This window comes from Papaver somniferum, unplaced genomic scaffold (assembly GCF_003573695.1).
Source record: "Papaver somniferum cultivar HN1 unplaced genomic scaffold, ASM357369v1 unplaced-scaffold_128, whole genome shotgun sequence".
NCBI lineage: Eukaryota > Viridiplantae > Streptophyta > Magnoliopsida > Ranunculales > Papaveraceae > Papaver > Papaver somniferum.
Window position 1 is genome coordinate 3671838 of NW_020621936.1, and position 20084 is coordinate 3691921.

The following is a 20084-nucleotide window of genomic DNA, read 5'->3' on the forward strand; positions in this document are numbered from 1 at the left end:
AATGCGAAGAGATCCTTCGGCTTATGAGAAGTTGAACGAATTGTACAAACTTAAACGAAAGGAAATGGAAAAAGGCGGACCAAGCGGAGCTAGTGAAATGAAGGGAAAACGCCGCAAGAAGAATGTGGTTATTGCATCCCAAGAAAGTTCAAAAAGAAAAGTTGATAGTGGAGTCAAAATTAAAGACCCGGTTGTTCCATCCCAACAAGGTTCAACAACAAAAGAAGCTAGTAGTGTCCAAAGAAAAGTTGGTATTAAGCAATTAGCGAGAAGCCGAGGTAATGGTGTCAAAGGAAAAGCACCAATGGTGATTAAATCAGGGAGTTTAGGGCTAGAATTGGACTGAGTCGGAGCTCTGAGAATCGGCGAGGAACTCGGCGAAAAATTTCTTCATCTCAGATCTAGTTTTCTGTGCATTTCCAGGTGATTAAATCTTTAATTTTCTCTTGGTAGTTGTTCTATGATGATTGATTGTCTTAATTGAAGTGTTGTTTCATGGATCCTGATCCTAGAAACACTTCGATTAATCAAAATTTGTCTGAAATGGAAAATCTTAAGAATGACAACAATTTTCAGAAAATTCCTTCGATTGAATTACCAGATGATTTGTTTGAAAAAAGTTCGGATCCATGGAAGTTTTCTCTTATAGGTAGGCTTGATTTACAGAAGATTAAATTTGTTGATGTTGTTGTTATTTTAAGAAGTCAATGGAAGTTACAGGGTGATTGTCGTCTAATTCCATTAGGAAGAGGCTTCTTCACTATTAAGTTGGATAACGAGAAGGATAAACAGCTGATTAAATCACAGAGATGGGAAGTTTTGAATCAAGTATTACAAGTTAGAAATTGGGTTTACAATTTTCGTCCAGTAAGTCAAAGAACATCTAAAGCAATGGTGTGGGTTCGTTTTCCAGGATTGGGTTTAGAATTTTGGAATGAAAATATTCTGTTTAAAATCTGCAAGGAATTTGGCACACCAATTAAGATTGATAATGCTACATCCAGGTGTGAAGCTGGGTATTATGCTAATGTTTAGGTGGAAGTTGATTTTGCACAACATATTCCTAATAAGGTGTGGATTGGAACTAAATATGGAGGGTTTTTTCAAGATGTTTTAATTCCTGATTGTCCTAAATACTGCTCTTACTGTAAAATGGTTGGTCATCTAAATGTTGAATGTAGAAGGGAAAAGTATAACAAGGTCATTGAGCAACAAGCACATTCAATAGATCAAACAACAACTTTAGGAGAGAAGAGACTTACAAAGGAAACAAATGTTCCTTTTGATATTTGTGATTGTTCTTCAAAAGAAGACTCTATAGTAGATTCTATTCATCACACTGTTTTACCAAGTATCAAGTGCAGAAGTCATCATGCAGCAAAGCAAATTCAGTCCTTTGGAGAATGTTGATAGTGCAGAAGTACCTGCTGAAATCATAAAAGAAGTTGCATCTCCTAAGGTTGTAGAAACACAAAATGTAGTGTCAACTCCAAAGGCAGCATCATCACCAAGGGTAGCTTCATCATCAAAAACTGTCAATGAAATGGAAGTGAACATGATTCCTTTTGTTGATGGCATAAATGGTACAGTAGTAAATACTCCAGTGCAAGTAACTTCTTGGGCCAAAGTGGTGGAGAAGGAAATGGTATCAACAGCTAGTACTTCTACTACTAAAAGTCCATCTGAACAAGTAAAGGTACCTAAACAAGCTGCTTTAAACAGTAAGTATAATTTTAGAAAAAAATCAAGGTAAAGGGGGTACCAAAAACCCTCCAAATAAATAATGAAGATAATTTTTTGGAATGTCAGGGGCCTGAGAAGATTAAGGGCTCAGGACAAACTATGGTCTTTAGTGAATCAATTTAGTCCTTATGTAGTTTGGGTTGCAGAACCAAAAGTTAGTTGTACGGCTTCTTTTTGTCAAAAGTTGAATCTTCCTGGTATGGAAAAAATGGTAATTCACAATTCATGTCAAGGTAGAAAAGGAAATATTTTGTTATTCTGGAATAAATGTATAGCTCAACCACAAGTAATATCAGTTTCTAGTCAAATGATAACAGTCAGTGTTGGAGATGTTTTGGTTTCTGGAGTACATGCTCATGTTAAGGTGGTTCAAAGAAGGTTTCTATGGTCTGAAATGCAGTTAATAAGTGATCTTAATAAGCCATGGATTATCCTTGGTGATTTTAATGCAGTAATTTCACATGATGAGAAAATTGGTGGTAGACTTCCTAATAGAACTGCAATGGTGGATTTCAATGAGTGTATAAATCAGTGTAACCTTCTTCATGCTCCAAAAAATGGTCTTCAGTTTTCTTGGTCTAATTGTCAGCAAGGAAATATAAGGATTCTATGTAACTTAGACAGGGTCTTATTTGATCAGAAATGGTTGCAATTGTATGGAGATTGGGGATACAAAGTGGGTATGAGAATTGTTTTAGATCATGCACCTTTGCTGGGTGGTTTTACAAGCATACCTAAGCCAAAAAATACTCCTAGAAAGTTTCAAAAAATGTGGATTAGTCATCCAAATTTTATGCAAGTGTCTCTGAATGTTGGGAAAAACCATTTATTAGTGATCCTGCATTTCAATTCTTACACAAGTTAAAGGAGTTTAAAAAGGTGTTAAATGATTGGAATTGGAAAGTTTTTGGAAATGTTCAAGTACAGATAAAAGAAGCTGAAGAAAAAGTTAAAATTGCAACTGAAATATCTGACAACAATCCATTTGATGAAGATGCTTACAAAGATTTGGTTAGAGCTCAAAATGAACATGCTAGTAGAGAGGTACAAGAAAACACTCTATTAAGACAAAAATCTAGAGTTAAGTGGAATAATGATAATGATGGTAATGTACTTGCAAGTCAGGATCTAATAGCTCAGCGTTTGGTCAATCATTCTCAAAAGAAGTTTGAACATGCTCCTGTGGAAGTTGATGATGATCTTTTAGAAGTAATTCCTAAAGTTATTAATGAGGAAGATCAAAAACTGCTTGATGTGATACCTTAGGAAGAAGAGATTAAAAGGATAATATTTGAAATGGATCCAGACAGTGCTCCTGGTTCTGATGGATTTTCTGGTATTTTTTATTGAAGCTGTTGGGAGATAATTAAACATGATCTTGTTGCATCTATTCAATTTTGTTGGAGAAGAAAATTTATTCCCAGAGGTATGAATTCAAGTTTCTTATTCTTACTTCCAAAGACTCAAGCTGCAGAAACTGCTAATCATTTCAGACCAATTGATTTGAGTAATGTTATCTTTAAAATATTTACAAAAATCATTACCAGTAGAATGAGTGAAGTAATGAAGAAGATGATATCTCCTCAACAAGTAGCTTATGTCAAAGGAAGAAGCATACATGAGCAAATTATTTTAGCTTTTGAGCTTGTTAATGAGATTAAGTTCAAAAGAAGAGGAGGGAATATAAGTATGAAACTTGACATTTCTCAAGCATATGACACAGTGAGTTGGGAGTTTTTGGTCAAAGTTTAAAAAAAATATGGCTTCTCAGATGAGTGGTGTGATTGGATAATAACTTTGTTCAGCTCAGCAAAGATTTCAGTACTTGTGAATGGTGGTCCTTGTGGATTTTTTAATGTTGGAAGAGGACTAAGGCAGGGAGATCCCTTATCTCCAATTATTTTTGTGATTATGGAAGATGTGCTCAGTAGAAACATTTCATCTTTGGTGGAAAAAGGAAAATTCCAACCAATGGCGACAAAAAAAGGTATTCATCCCATACATCTCTTTTTTGCAGATGATGTTTTCATTTTTTGTAATGGTGGAAAAAAAGTTTAGTCAATCTGCTCAAATTACTAGATACGTATCAAGCATATTCTGTTCAAATCATAAATAAGGTTAAAAGTAAACTCTTTGTGGATGGAACTACACATCAGAGGAAAACTATGATTAGTGCACTAGTAAACATGGAAATTTCTAAATTTCCTGATAAGTATTTGGGAGTTTACTTAGCCCCTGGAAAAATTACTTCTACAATGCTATGGCCTATAGTTGAATTGATTCAGAAAAAATTGGCAGCATGGAAAGGAAGACTTCTTTCATTTCAAGACAGATTGATTTTGGTGAAATTTTTTCTTTGCAGTGTTCCAATTTATAATATGGAAGTCTATAAATGGCCATTGTCTGTGATTAAAGTGTGTGAAAAGTTGATAAGGAACTTCTTGTGGACTGGTGATGGTGAATTAAGAAAATTTAAGACAATTTCTTGGAAAAGAGTATGCACTCCTTATGAGGAAGGTGGACTTGGCATTAGAAGATTGAAAACAATAAACAAACCTTTATTAATGAAGCTGATGTGGAAAATTTTAAACTCAGAAGCAGAATGGGCATTGTTTATTTCTGCAAAGTTTAAAGATAAATATGGGCAATGAACCAATAATTGGAAGCAATCTTCAATTTGGAAGGGTTTAAAATGGGCACGGAATACTCTAAAAGAAGATATCAAATGGAAAATTGGCACTGGCTCTAATATTTCTGTGTGGTTTGATTCTTGGTTAGGTTCAACTACTTTAATTGAAGAAATTAGTTTCACAACTTATGTAAAGGATTATATTGGATTGACAGTTCAAGACTTGATCTTTGAAGGCAATTGGTGTATTCCAGCTGAGCTACAACATATCATTTCAGTGAATTCCTTACCAGTAATTAGTGGAGGTTTGGATCAAAGGATTTGGACTGCAAGTAATGATGGTATCTTTCACACTGACATTGCAGTTGAGAAAATAAGGCATAAAGAAGCTGTTCTCCCATGGCTTAAGTATATATGGCAAAATTATTTACACCCTAGTATAGCTAGCAACATATGGAAATTACTACAAGCTGTCTATGTTGACGATGAAGTAATGAGGAAGAATGGATTTGAAATGGTTTCCATGTGTTGTATTTGTTTGGCAGTTCAGGATTCAATGCATCATATTCTATGGGAATGTGATTTCAGTGTTGCAATTTGGGACTGGTTGAACAGAATTTTCTGTTTTGTAAATCCAAAATCTTTTGATGATGTCTGTACAACACCTAAGAACTGGAGTTCATTAGTAAGGTAGGTTTGGGTTATTGCAGCCTGTGCAACCATGAAGGAATTGTGGTTTCAAAAAAATGCAAAATACTTTGATGAAAAGAAACCCAATTTGAATGGTTTTAAAAGAAGAATCAAACAACTTGTTCATGAAGGGAGGTATAGATTGAAGGGTGTTAGCAGAAATAATCAATATCATTTCCAGGTGAAAAATTTCTTTCAAGTTTAATATTTAGTCTGCTCTATTAGTAGCTTGGTTAAGTGAAGAAGGCATCATGTCTCAGTTGTAATTAGGTACTGGGCCTCAGTTGTTTGGGCTTTCTTTTTATTTCTTTTTGGGCTTTCTTTTTTGCTTTTTTCTTTTTTGGTTGTTGAGTCTGTAGTTTAATATTGGGTCAGTCCTGTAAGCCTTCTTTTGTTGTTCAATGAATGAAAAAGTGTGATTCAGAAAAGAAAAAAAAAAGCATTGATGGTCGAACCATCGCTAATCGCCCCACAAAGAGTTGTTAGTAACCTTGATGGTGAGAAAGAGACGGTCTTCTTGGATGTAGGTACGATGAAATCACCCCCTATAGATGAGGAAGGTAATTATATCCGACTTACTTACACGATATACAAAAATTACATGCACTTTTTACCACATTTTATTCATAACTACGTCAAGTCCACCGATGATGTTGAGGGCGACGGAAATTATGGTTACCATGTGTTCGTAGATCAACTTGGACCTTTTGAGCAGGCAAAAGAATGGGGTGACGACCAAATTACTTATGTTAGGCAAAAGTGTTTGCTTGAACTACGTGGTTTCCCCGATTTCTACAAGCCAATGATGAGATTCGAAAGAAATGACACGGAGGAATGCTAAACGAGAAGTTCAAAGCATTTGAACGGCGTTTAATGAGCAACACTACATTGACAAGTGAATATTGGATGAAAATGCCAATATGTGGCTATCTACTCGCCAACACATTCCATTGCGTTATTCATTCCATCTCATAGGCAGATAGTGTTACATACGCACCAACAAGACGTGTTTTTACCGAAGAAGAATCTCCGAAGATAGTCATCATGGGGTTCGTGAACATGAACCATTATATCGGCCTCCAATTGAAAGATGGATGCCCATTACCTCCATTAAGGAAGGTAGACGGATGTGACGGCGAAATACCAATGAGTTGGTGTCATAGGTTCGAGGAAAGATTTCAATTGTGGGATGCATTACAGTTATCGAGGGATGGCCCGTTGTGTGTACTAATGAGTTCCGATAAGGATGAGTATGAGTAAATATGGTGTGAAGGTATATGATAACAATGTTTTTTGTAGGGTGGTGATTAAAATGATAATATGATAACAATGTGGTGAACCTATGTATTTTGAATCATTCATTATATATGAAGAATCTAGTTTTATTCTTATTATGTGTTTGTAATGATAATATGATAAAGTTATGTGGTTATTTAGAGGTATTACGGCCAGGTCATACGCTGACACGACCTAGCCGTAATGACCCAAGTGAGAATCCCGGCTAGAAAACCTAACCGAAAATCATGTAACAGCTAGGAATCCAACCCGTATTTCTGGGTAATGTAAAATTTACGGCTGGTAATCCTGGCCGTAACTCTTCCCGTAATACCAGTTTCAGATTTTACTAAGTTACGGCTGAGACACCAAGCCGTAAAACCTTCGTCTAGGTTTCCTGCCTGTAATTCTGGGTACTGTCAGTTCTACGGCTGGTAATCCTGGCCGTAACTCTTCCTGTAATATCAGTTTCAGATTTTACTTAGTTACGGATGAGACACCAAACTATAAAGCTTATTTCGGCTGGGATTCCGGCCCGTAATTCTGGGTACTGTCAGTTCTACGACTGGTAATCCTAGACGTTAATACAACTTACGGCTGATAATTCTAGTCGTTAATACAACTTATGGCTGGTAATCTTGTTAGTATCTTAAACAAGAATCTGATAATTAAGAATCAAAACACTATTATCCATTCATTCAGGGTTAGTGAAAATTAACTTTGAAAAGTAATTCACCCAAATCCATAACCTTAAACATGCTAAAAGTATGCATAAACATAAGCTGGAATGACTTAAACAAGTACATAACCTACAATCATCCACTACGACCAACAATCGAAGGAACATCCTCAGAAGATGATGAAGAACTGTCAGGAGTTTGGGAAAGACTAATCCAATCATACTCGTCGTTAGTATATAGATCATTCTTCGCTGGATTATGTAACTCCAGAAGACTGAGAATCAGTGTTCTTTGTTCCTCGCAATCCAAATATAAAACCTCCTCAATGTTACGTTTTAGTCCCCTGGAAATCCACTTAGCTCTCTTGACCTATTTTCACATCATTCAATTAATAGTGGTACATAATTTGAGAAACGTATACCGAAAAAAAGAATCATATACTTAGCCTACGTACCATCATCGTAGCAATATCACACATTGGTAGTTCCTGGGGTTCTTTCTCCTTTTCAGGGTTCCTAAAAATGATGAAAAACATATCAGAAGATAGGATTACGGATTGGAAATAACAGATAACCCATCCGTTATAAACTTTATCGGCTGGGAAAAGTAAGACCTCATAACCATAAAAATAGTCTCGGCTTAGAAATATGCGGACGACCGAACCGTAAACAAAGTATCGGCTAGAAAATACAAATAACGGTTTGGAAAATTTATTTACGGTTAGGAAACTCCCAACCGAAACACTCATAACTCAATTTTACCCTATAAACACGGGACGACTTACAGCTAGGAAAATCCCATCCTTAACGTATTTCACGGTTGGGTTCTCAAAATTTCCTAACCGCAAAAGACATTAACGGCTGGGAGTTCTTGATGTCCCAACCGTTAGGTAAACATTATGCCCAGGACGATATGATATCCCGGCCGTAAACACTTTAGAAAACCATTTTTGGAAACCCTAAATCGATGATTGAACCTATTTTGTCAATCTAATGGTAAAATAAATGCTGGGTTTTTCGATTCTTACCTAGTAGAAGTCATTTGTGGAGGACTCGCAGGTGTTTGAAAAGATTGGTACATAGGAGGATTTGAAGGTGTTTGAAAAGATTGGTTCACCACATCACCATGAAAAGGAACATCAATAACTTGCCCTGATTCAGAATTTGGGTTCAATCGGCCGGATCTTGTCACTCTTGGTCTTGCTGCCATCTTGAGAATCAATGGAGAATAAAAAGTTTTTGATTTTGGCTTTTGAGAGTTTTTGAGAAGATGAAGTAGAATAGAGAAAATGAATGGGGAGAGGGTTAAAATTAAGATTAGGTTTTATTTAGAGGAGAGGGTAAATCAGACTTTTAAGTCACTTGAATCCCCACCCCCCACCCATCTAGTTTTTGCCTCCCCTAAGCATTTAAGCCCCCAAAATGCTCAAAAGACCAGGACTTTCTAAACCCCAGTAATAGGATTCTAAATTAATGACTGATCACCTGGACCAGCCCACTCAACATTTGATAAGAATGTAAATTACATGCAATCTCTATTGCTGCCACTTGTAATAATGCGTGGCATCACATGTATTTTTGTACATGTATAGGGTCCCCTATAAATACCCTGTACGTGTGAACTTAGTGAAGAAATGAAAATCGTTCCTCCCTTTCTTCACCTTTCTCTCATGTGTCTGCTTCATTTAATAAGTACATATATGATAGGTGTCTAAAATACCTAATTTTATATTTATTGTTTATGCTTTCTTTGCGAGTTTACTTATAAATTATGTATCTTATGTTTCTTTTTGAGTTATTAGGTACTTTAGAATCATTTGGAGAGAAAGAAGAAGAAAACGTCCATTTTGAGTAAGAAGGAAAATTTGGTCATTCTGCAAGCGAGTCGAGGACCAGGGAAAATCTACATCACTAATACTAAAATCATCCTGGGGTGTCTTATCCAAATCAGGGGTGTCTAATTGGGGCGTTTAAATCCATCCCTAAACAATACCCTAAATCGAGAACCGTCTGTCTCATTATTACAGTCCACCTGGAATCGAGAGAGAAGAGAGAAATGGAGATGGCTGCATAGCTTTTGATGTAGAGAAATTCAGAGAAATCAAGGAGAGGAGTAAGAAGCTGATACTGCTGATGGAATTATGAAGACGATGGTGAATTGTTTAAGATGAATTCTTGTAGCTGCTGATGTTTCTGCTGAACTGAGTGAAGATTGAATCAGAGAGTAAGGAGGTGATTGAGGTTGAATCGGAGAAGAAATTGGAGCTCTGAGTTGAAGATTCGAGGTGATTGAAGTTAGAAATGAAGGGGCTGTGCTCGATGAAATCGATGTGAGGAAAATGATATTGTTGTTGTAAATCGAGAAATGAAGGAATCTAAGATTATTAAGATATATAATCTGTATGTTGACTATTGTCAAGGTTATGTTATGCACATGTGTGTGTAGGTCATGTGAGTCTTATAAATAGTCACTTGTCTATCTGAGTCTGTAATGGATAATAATCATGTAATATCAATTCTAAGATTTCTCATGGTATCAGAGCTTCTTCAATATCATAATTTGATTTCTTTTTCTTTTTTTTCTTTTTTTTCTTCTTTTTGTGACCTTTTGATGATAAGGATGATGATGATGATGCAGCAAAAACTAAAGATTGATTCTCCATTGAAGAAAAGTACGAAGATGAAAACTTAGGATCGAAAAAGAATTTTAATGGTTGTTTTTCCCAAATGATACCACGAGAAATCTTAGAATTGATATTACATTACTGGTGTGTGAGTCTATTTTTTATTCACTTCTTGCTGGAGGGTTCTATTGTATTGAGGGTAATAACGTTCAGTTAGAACTTATTCATTTTGGTCTCCTGATTTGCATTGCAAATATCAGACAGCTTGTTGTTGCTGTTGTTAACAAGACTTTTGAAACTCTGGTATTGTTGTTACTGAAGCTCATACTGAACTGGCTCAAGTAGAGCATGAGAAGTTGAATGTTAAATTGAATGCTAAGCTCATAACCTAGTGGAGTTAACGTTTAATGAGAACTGGTTCTACATGTACAAGTGTTGATACTACATCTCAGATAACATTTCACAGCAATACTACATCTCTTTCAATAAATTTTCCAATACCTTCATTACCTTTTAAACATTTTTCAATACCCTTATAGAACTGGTACTAAAATCAATTCAATACTCAGTTTTCATCTAAAATCAAGTTGAGTCTCTTAACCAAAAGAGAACACCAACATACCAACTGGTCCTAAAAACTTTTTCAATACCCAGTTTGGTCCCTTGTTGATCAATATCTTTACAGATTCTGGTCCTAAAAACTTTCTTAAAAACCAGTTTCTAAATATCTTTTTCAACAATACCTAATATCTTTACAGAACTAGTCCTAAAATGTTTCAATAACTAGTTTCTAAATACTTTTTCAATACCTATTGCTGGTCTCCTTTGATGGGAGTTCCTAATACTGTTGATATTGCTACTCGTTGAATGAGTTTAGCTTGTTCTTTTCAACAATTACAGTCAGAGTTGATTGTTCCAATACTTCATCATCGACTACTTCTGTTACTTTAGCTTAGAATGCTTATTGCATTTGAAGTTCTGTTTGATATGAATGGTTTTACTGTTGAGCTTGTTGCTGCAGTTTGATACTTCCTTATTTTACTTCTGATATTGCTATTGGTTCTTTGTGGCTACTGGGAATTATTGCTACAAATGCTGCTAGTTATTCTTGTGTATTTTCACACTTTGTCTACAAGTTTGGTCTGTTGAGGTTATGCACATGTGTTTGTTTGCTACAACAGTTAGTCTTTGAGATCCTTCCATTGAATGTTTCTACTATTATCACTACTTCTTAAGGGTTTACTTGATTACCAAATGGATCAACAATGCACAAGATAAGTTGCTACTTCACCTTGAGCCTCTGCTGCTGCTTCTTGTTATAGTAATGCTGGGGTTCTTCTCCAAGTTGCTGTCAGAGTTGGTGGTTTAACTTCATAACCTGCTATTGTCTTTGTTTGGTTTGTCAAACTTCCTCTTGTTGGCTGTAACCTTCAGACAATATTTCTTTTCTTATTCTCTTCTTTTGTCGAGGGGGTGTAATGTTTTTCACTTGTTTCCAAGCTATTCTTGTGCTGTGCAAGTAATAGCTTGTGGGGGGTGTATTAGGATATATAATCTGTCTGTTGACTATTGTCAAGGTTATGTTATGCACATGTGTGTGTAGGTCATGTGAGTCCTATAAATAGTCACTTGTCTATCTGAGTCTATAATGAATAATAATCCTGTAATATCAATTCTAAGATTTCTCAAAGATGGATATGAGAAAAGATAAAGCCGCTATTGATTGAAACATAGAAGAACAGATGATACAAAAGGGGTTTTGAACTGAGAAGGAATTAGGGTTCGAAAAATGGGTTTCTGTTGTGGAAATTGATGGTTGCAATTGGTTGTGGTGTTGATCCATGGAGAATGGTGGATTAACTTAGTTAAGCTTTCTGTGTTCTTGAAATTAGAGTTGAGTGCTAGCCATGGTCAGATATGTGCAGGAATGGAATGTTGTTGTTACAGGGTACTAGCTTGATGCAGAGAATGAGATGGATATGAAGTCATCAGTTAGGAAGAATGAAGGCAGTGGTTCGTATGCTCGTCAGTTGGTGCGAAAGATGAGAAGCTACAGCTTTGAGGTTCACAGGGAATGTTTGTGTTGTTGAAGAAGATGGTTATGGAGTTTGTGTAGGTGTTGAGTCTGTGTATTACAGGGAGTAGGTCGTTGTGTTACTAGGCTGAGTTCTGGTGTCAATGGGAATGTAATGTTTGCTTAACTGTGTTGTTGTTGGCGTAACTGAATAGCTGGGAATGATGAATTTGTGATGAAGCAGCTGAGAGTGGAGATGGAGTAATTGGCTTGAGTATGTTGTGCAATGAGCTGCAGGAACTGAACTGAAATGATGCAGGTGGAGGTTATGGAGCTGTCAATGGGTTAAGAAGCTTGTGTTGCTATTGGGTCTGTGTTAATTGTGCAGGCATGAACTGAAATGGTAGACTGAAGTGCAGCTTGAGCTCATTCTGAACTAGGAACTGCAGGTGGTTACTGCAAGGATGGATGATGCTCTGGGGTTGCTGGTTATGGCAGTTGATGTTGTTAATTTCAAGAAGATGAATGGGCTTGTGAATGTATGCTTTATAGGGAATGAATCTGAAATGTGTGAGAACAGGTTAGAGGAGCTGGAAAACAAGAGAGTTGCAGGGAGTTTGAGTTTGTCTGTGGCAGAGAAGGTTAAGTTGCAACTGGTGATGTTGTTGCCAGGGATTGGAAAATATGAAGTGAGATAGAGCTGGCAGTTCAGGTCAGGTGTTGCGATGATGGAGAATCTACATAAAGAACAAGGAGAATGGGTTTTGCAGTTTGAGTCTGAAGCTGAAATTGCAGGTTCAGCTAGTTGAGACAGTGTTGGTGATTTGAGATGGTTTGCATTGGAGATTATGATATTGAGTTATGGAGGAGTGAATGGAACTGAAGCAGTTGCAGGCATGTGGTTGTGGCAGAGTGCAGTTGGAAATGGCTGTGATAGGATTGCAGTTAAGAGCAGGACAAGGAGTTGTTGCTGCTAAAGTTGGCAGCTTTATGTGATTAACTAGCGGTAATGAGAGGGCTCTCAACTGTAGAATCAGGTGGAAGAGCAGGAGCAATTAGTGGTTCTGGAGGTGAGGTGAGATGAGCTCATTCTTGAGCTGAAGCTATGGGTGGATTGAAATAACAGAATGGGAAGTGTAGCTGGTAATGGAACGACAGAAATTGGTAGAAGATGTTGTTGTTGCTCATTTGGAAGTGTCATGGCAGAATTGCAGAAAGTTGTTGCTGCTACAGATCAAGTTGGTGGCAGCTGAGTTAGCAGGTGGATTGCGAATAAGATATGGATTCTGGGAATGGATGCACTGCATGCAGTGTCGAACTGAACTGGTCATATGGGAGCTGCAGTAACCAAGAGAAAGGTTATGGTGGAATTGCTTGTCAGTTTTATAAGACTGACAAGCCAAATATTTAATGGGCTTATGAACTTTGTTTAAGGCCCGAATGTTGATTATGGGCTGGACAGTTTTGGCCGAGAGTCACAAATAGGGAGCATGGGACGGTATGGACCGGATTTCACTTCATCCGCATCCAATCTAATACACTATGGATTCAAAATTTGGCATCCGCATCCAATCCAACATCCAACGGATTTGCATCCAATGGATGCACGGATGAACGGATTGGGTGCGGATAATCCAATGGATTTGTGTTGGTTAAAATTTATAATGAAAAAATAAAGCCTATATAGATGACTTCTTATAAAACCTACATATTTTATATATGTATATAAATATAGAGGTGTCATGGACAACACTCCAAGCAAACACCTAAAAATTCTAAAACTATCCATATATTTTCTAGAAACTATATAAATGCCCTTGATCTAACGGGTATGGATGTCCAACGGATTTTCAAGGTTGCATCCGGGTCCAATCCGTAATCCGTTGGATTTCAAAAATCGCATCCGCGTCCAAACCATTAGCGAACGGTTCGGGCATCCATCCGCACAACTACGGTTGGTCCCGGTTAAATCCGCGGATTATGGATAAAATGCTCACCCCTAGTCACAAATGGAAAAAGGCAGGAAAAGGTTATAAAACAGCTGAGACTTCTCTCTTTTGGGGATTATCTTTTATCTTCTACTTTTTGTTCTAGGGTTTAGAAACATGAAAACTTTTCTTTTTCTTCTTGTTATGAACTCCATGAACATGAGCTAGATTATTATTTTTGGTTATGGATAAAGTTGATTTCACATGACATGAATCCTTGTTTGATTCACCATTAATATTGTTACATGATTTGAATGCTTGTTTAGTCGAGTCGCGAATCGATTGAGTTTGCTTTCATCTTTATTGCTAGATTAGAGTTTATTATACGCAAAAGTGATAAATTTCTGATTGTAAGTAGCATAATTGTGGATATTGCTTGTAGTAATACATCCTAGTTGTCACAAGTGAATCATAACCTTTGTTAAATCGGATTAGCGCTTTTACACGTTCGATTGCTTTGATTGGCCTGATTTCATAGAACTTAATGCATCTAGGGAATTAAACTTGATTAGTGCTTTTACACGTTAGGTTGTTCTCTTAGATAGAATTCATATTCGCATCTTTTAATGTGTTTGTTGATGATAAGAGGAGATTTGCGGGATAAACTTGCGATCAAGGTATCCTAGGGCCTTCGATAATGAGAGATTAAATATCAATTCTAGTTATTAAGACAAGAACATGTTTGTGACTGAAAACGAAATCCTTAACCAATATCTTCACATATTTGCGTGCTCGCTTTGCTTTTTTTGCTTTTAGTTTAATTTCCTTTACATAAAATCAGAAAAATTCCCCATTTGTTTATATAAGAAATCGAAACAAACGACAGCCTAGACCTTTCTGTGGGAATGATCCTTTCTTGCCCTTGCTATATTTATATTTTGAGTAGTAAGAAAGTGTAATTATTTTTGACGCCTACGACAACAATCAATATATATATTCCTGTGGTGATTATTAAATATCTGGAGTATATGGAGTATCTATTCCCATCTATAAAGAGAACTCCCCTTAGTACAGTGTCTTTGAAGCTGCAAATTGTGTTTGACCATTTTATCCCCATATCCTAACTAAGCAATAAATGCCTATAAATACAAATGAGGGTATATTAGTAACTTATGTTATTTGCAAGCAAAATTTTATGTTCAGAAATTAGAAAGGACCCCAATTCACGTGGCTTTAAATTTAGAATGGATCCTGTTTTTCTGCACGTGCGTAGGCACGTGCGGACTCCTAGTATGTATAGTTACTATAGATGGTTGATACGTTAATTGTATATGAAAAGTTATCTTTTAGTCCTCCTTCCGTTTCAAAATATGATAAGGTTCTTGTATATATCTTTGATTTTGTCAAAATATTAAAGAGACCATAGTATTTTACTTGATTACCCTTAGTTACTTACCTATTTTATTTTAATAAAAATGATATCAATAAAATTACCTAAAATTATTAGGAGTATTATAAATACAAAGTATAAAAGGAAAAATAAAAGATATCGAACTTATGGAGTATCAAGTTTCTAAGGAACTTATTGGATCTAAATATATATCATCTTAAGAGGAATGAATGATATATTTGTTTCCTTAACTATACGAATTTAATATTTTATTTTGGGTCCCGTTAAAAATAAATTTATGAATATAAAAACTTTAAGGGTATATTAGAGAGTTCATTAGAAATATATGACTATAAACAGAAGTTGGACACAATTTTGAAACTGACGAAAATGGAATAAAGGACAGTCTTTTTGCAACCGAGGGAGTAATAGAATTTCTAAAATATAAGTTGGTTAAAGAAGACAGAAAAGATTTAGTCAAATATGCCCTTTACTTTAAACTTTATTTTTTTATCATATTCTTCTTTTTCTTATTTATTTTCTCTCTCTCCAATTAAAAGTTAACTGCAAGAACGGTCTTAATTTCAGAAATATAAGTCGGATTTTAATAAAATTTATATATATGAAAAGGGATTGAATCTGTTAGAGAATAGCTCGGTCGACCTCGCATGCGTTGTTATCTCAAGCATGTTTGTCAATGTTAGTGATCAAAACTATAAGTCTTGATTTCTAGCCTACATAGCTAAGTCTCGGACTAGGATAGAAAAGTGTAGTTGAGCTCAAGGACTTCATGACGATTCATCATACAAAGACGAAGATCTATACAAGGAACCATGGAACTTCATCAACAAAAAAGTATGTGGAGACTTGAACTTATCTATCACTCAAAAGTCTATCTATTCTATCTCATATTTCTTATGAGACAAAAGTCGTATGGTATATAGACTAGATCATACACATTTGACATTTCGAGCTGAGCATTCATTGCTTATCTTTTATCTCGAAATCGTGTGTTGGTAAATCGTTTCGATTTGATCAAGTTTATCTTCACCTAGTGACGAAAGTCATGAAAAGTCTCAATCACTTTGAGAATTGCTCTGACGTGAATCGGTATGTGAATAATGGCTACATAGCGTCCTCTGAGAATGTCTCAATGATTGAAATGAGAGTTTAGATTACATAATCATGTATTCCTTGAACCGAAGTTTTCGAGCTTTGTTGATCAAGAGAAATCGGGATCGAAAGTTCTCGGCCGAGAATTTCTGTTGGATTTTCCAAAACTCGTTTGTGTGCTAAGTCCGCGAACTCAGTCAGCAAACTGGCGGAAATTCTCTTTCCGAGAATTTCTGTTAAGTTTGGAAAACTCAACCGATTAACTTTAGTCCGCGAACTTATTTGTGAACTTAAGAGGTTATGATCTAAAGATGTGCTCTGAACATGAAACATTAAATTACTAAGGAATGCTTTATGCAAACCGTGTCTATAATGTTCATGAGACGATTCAATCGAATTGAATCATCTTTGTTTCAATTGTGTCTTGTGTAGTTACATAAGATCTCATAGCAATTGAATAGCTCTTTAACTAGTTCATTTGAGTCAATTGAACTAGTTATGGTGAAGAAGAACAAGGTTGATATGAAATGCTCATATGGTTAACCTTTTTGGGTTACTATGTTGAACCAACATACACGTACACGTTTGGACATGGATTTCACGAACCCAGTAAACGTCTACCCAAGTGTGTGTGACAAGCTAAGTTTTCGATCTAACGGTTGAGAAATATTAGCTTGAATCTAAATCAGGTTTTCATCTAACGGTGAATATGGATTGCTTTGTACCTAAGGCAAAACCCTGATTTGAAGGCTATATAAAGGAGACATCTAGGATTGTGCAAAACTAATCCCCACACGTCTGTGTGCTACTAGTGCGCCCGTTAGAGTCGATCTCCATTAATCTTTGATTTTCTTCTCTGAAATTAGGTTAACGACTTAAAGACTTCATTGGGATTGTTAAGCCAGACCGATACTAGTTTTATCGTAGTTGTGTGATCTGATCTTGCATCTTCTGTCGTACGAGTACGATCGATTGATTGACTTGAGATCGTGAGAGTTCTCCGATAGGCAAGATAAAGAAGTCACAAACATCTTCGTCTCACTGTTTATGATTCCTCGACAATCCGCTTGTGTAGTCAGGAAGGATTGTAGAGAGGTGATTGATTAATCTAGGCTGTTCTTAAGGAATATAAGACCGGATTATAAATTGGTTCCTGTTCACCTTGATTTTATATCTTAAGACGGAACAAAATCTAGGGTTTATCTGCGGGAGACAGATTTATCCTTTGATAGAATTTTTTGTATGAGACAGATCTGTTTATTATCAAATCTGTGATTTTGGGTTGCAGCAACTCTTGGTTGTGGGTGAGATCAGCTAAGGGAATCAAGTGTGTAGTATCCTGCTGGGATCAGAGGCGTAGGAGTACAACTGTACCTTGGATCGGTGGGAGACTGATTGGGGTTCAACTATAGTCCAGTCCGAAGTTAGCTTGGAGTAGGCTAGCGTCTGTAGCGGCTTAATACAGTGTGTATTCAATCTGGACTAGGTCCCGAGGTTTTTCTGCATTTGCGGTTTCCTCGTTAACAAAATTTCTGGTGTCTGTGTTATTTTTTTTCCGCATTATATTTTATATAATTGAAATAATACAGGTTGTGGGTTCGTGATCATAAATTGGAAATCCAACCTTTGGTTGTTGATTGATATTGATTGATCCTTGGACATTGGTCTTTGGTACCGTCCAAGTTATTCCTTGTATTTGATAAAGACTTTCTATTGTTTTTAGCTTGAGTAAAAATCAAATCAAGAGATAGATATTAACTCCTTGAGATACTTTTATCTAGATTGAGTCTGACTGTCTAGTTGATTCTCTAGTAAAGTATTTCGGAGTTAGTCCATACAGATTGCTAATCGAATTATTGGGTGGTGTTGTTAGACCCCCGCTTTTTCAATTGGTATCAGAGCATGCAAACATGTTCAAGACCTAACAAGTTTGTGCTTGTAGCGATCTAACTCTATGGACAGAAGTGCTATCTCTGTGAACGTACCACCAGTCCTCGATGGCTCAAACTATCTATGGTGGAAAGTTGTTATGCGTACATTTCTTCAGTCGCGTGACTTCCAATCATGGATATGTGTTGTGAATGGCTATGAGACTCCCGTTGTTATGGAAAGAGATATTGTTGTACCAAAAGATTTATGTATGTATAATACTGCCAAGTTAGTTGCTGCAAGGCAAAACTCTGACGGGTTGAACGCCATCCTGCATGCTATTACCTCAAACCTTAGACATCATGTGACCTCTTGCACTACGTCTAAAGAAGCTTGGGATACTTTAGAAAGCGTATTCGAAGGTAACCCCAGTGAAAAGGAAGCTAGGCTTCAAAACCTTAATTCTGAATGGGAAGACCTTTCTATGGCCGAAGAAGATTCGTTCGACGATTTTTATCACAAACTGTCTGAAATTGTTAATGCATCATGTGCATTGGGAAGGACCATTCCTGAAAAGGAAATTGTGATGAAAATCCTCCGATCGCTGCCGTCTAGATACGAATCTAAAAGACATGCCCTCGTTGAAGGAAATAACCTTAATACTCTTTCACGAAACACACTGGTCGGAAAAATTAGAATTTTCGATCGCGAATATATGGCAAGAGACGATCATCATTTGTTTGACAACCGTGTCACCTCTCTTGATCATAAAAATCTTGTCATCCAAAATTGACGAAAGAGAAAAGTTAGAATTGCTTTATTTCTACGTTGTCTTTGTTTATACAAAAACTTAAGAAAATCCTCCGACGTAGTAAAAGAAAGTCTCAAAAGGAAACTCCGTTGGTTAATATAAAGGATAAGAATACCAAGAAGAGACGTACTAATGAAACTTGGCTTATGTGTATTCAAGTCCCTTCAAAAAATCCTGAAACGGAGGTAAGAGAGATAACTAAAGCATGGATGAATACTCTTGATTATTGTCCTGAGGAAATCTATGATTGCTCTCTCAGTCTTTTTGCTGAAAATCATTCTCCTGATTATTTCATGACATGTTCGTCTGTGTATCATAAGTTGGATCAGCAAACCCCTCCTGATTTTGTATTGAATTCCAAGAGTTACTCGAAAAAGGCTCTACCAAATCTCTCTGTTCAATTGAGTTCATCTCAGGATCATCTTAGCACGATAAATCAAAAACAGTCTTGCCTTGCTAACCGTTGTATGCTGAAAAAGAAAAGGTAGTCTACCCTTCATCAAAAGGGGTTTTCATGAACGGTGCAGGATTTGCAAAGATTTGCAGTCAAGTTTTTTAAAACTGTGATTACAATGGATAGGAAAGTTCTTCATAACTCTCTTTTTCAAATGGATAAGCAGAAACCTAGTGGAATGAGTGGTTTCTCTCTTTGCAAAGATTATCCCAGTTCAACCTTGGATTGGAAGCCTTACGCTCAGTAATCTTGTTGAAAAATGATTCTTGTATCTTCTTCCTCTTATACAAGAATCATGATACACAAGGGGACTGTAATATAATCTTGTTATTTTCTGTTTGTGCTTTTACCAGGTGTTGTTCGTGAACGGCTTCAGCTTTTTGGATAACTATCTTCTGTTAGGGTTTGGTAAAAAGGGTGTTTCTGAAAATTCTACAACTGTATTCCTTTAAAAACTCTTCCTCTTCAGCACTCTCATTTCATCTTCTCTATCATGTCCTCCTCTAGTCTTTAGAGTAAAGAAAGTGATGTATGGATGGTTCTATTTCCTTCGAAGAAGATTCGTTTCGATTCTTCTGACAATGAGATGTGCTATGACAAACATGTTCCTTCGTCTGATGAGAACCCTACTGTCTCTCAGTTTGATAAGCTCTCTTTAACCATGAATCTCGTCTTGGAACAAGTTCGTGCTCTGAAAAAATGAACTTGAAGTCTCTACCAAAATACTTGAGGAGAAAATAGATAGTCTTGAGTCAAGGATTTACCTAATCGATGAAGAGCTTGAAGAATATAGGGAATACGAGAAGAACATTCAAGGTAAATGAAATGATTTATAAGAGGTTTAAATGCCTAGTATTTCTTCTTT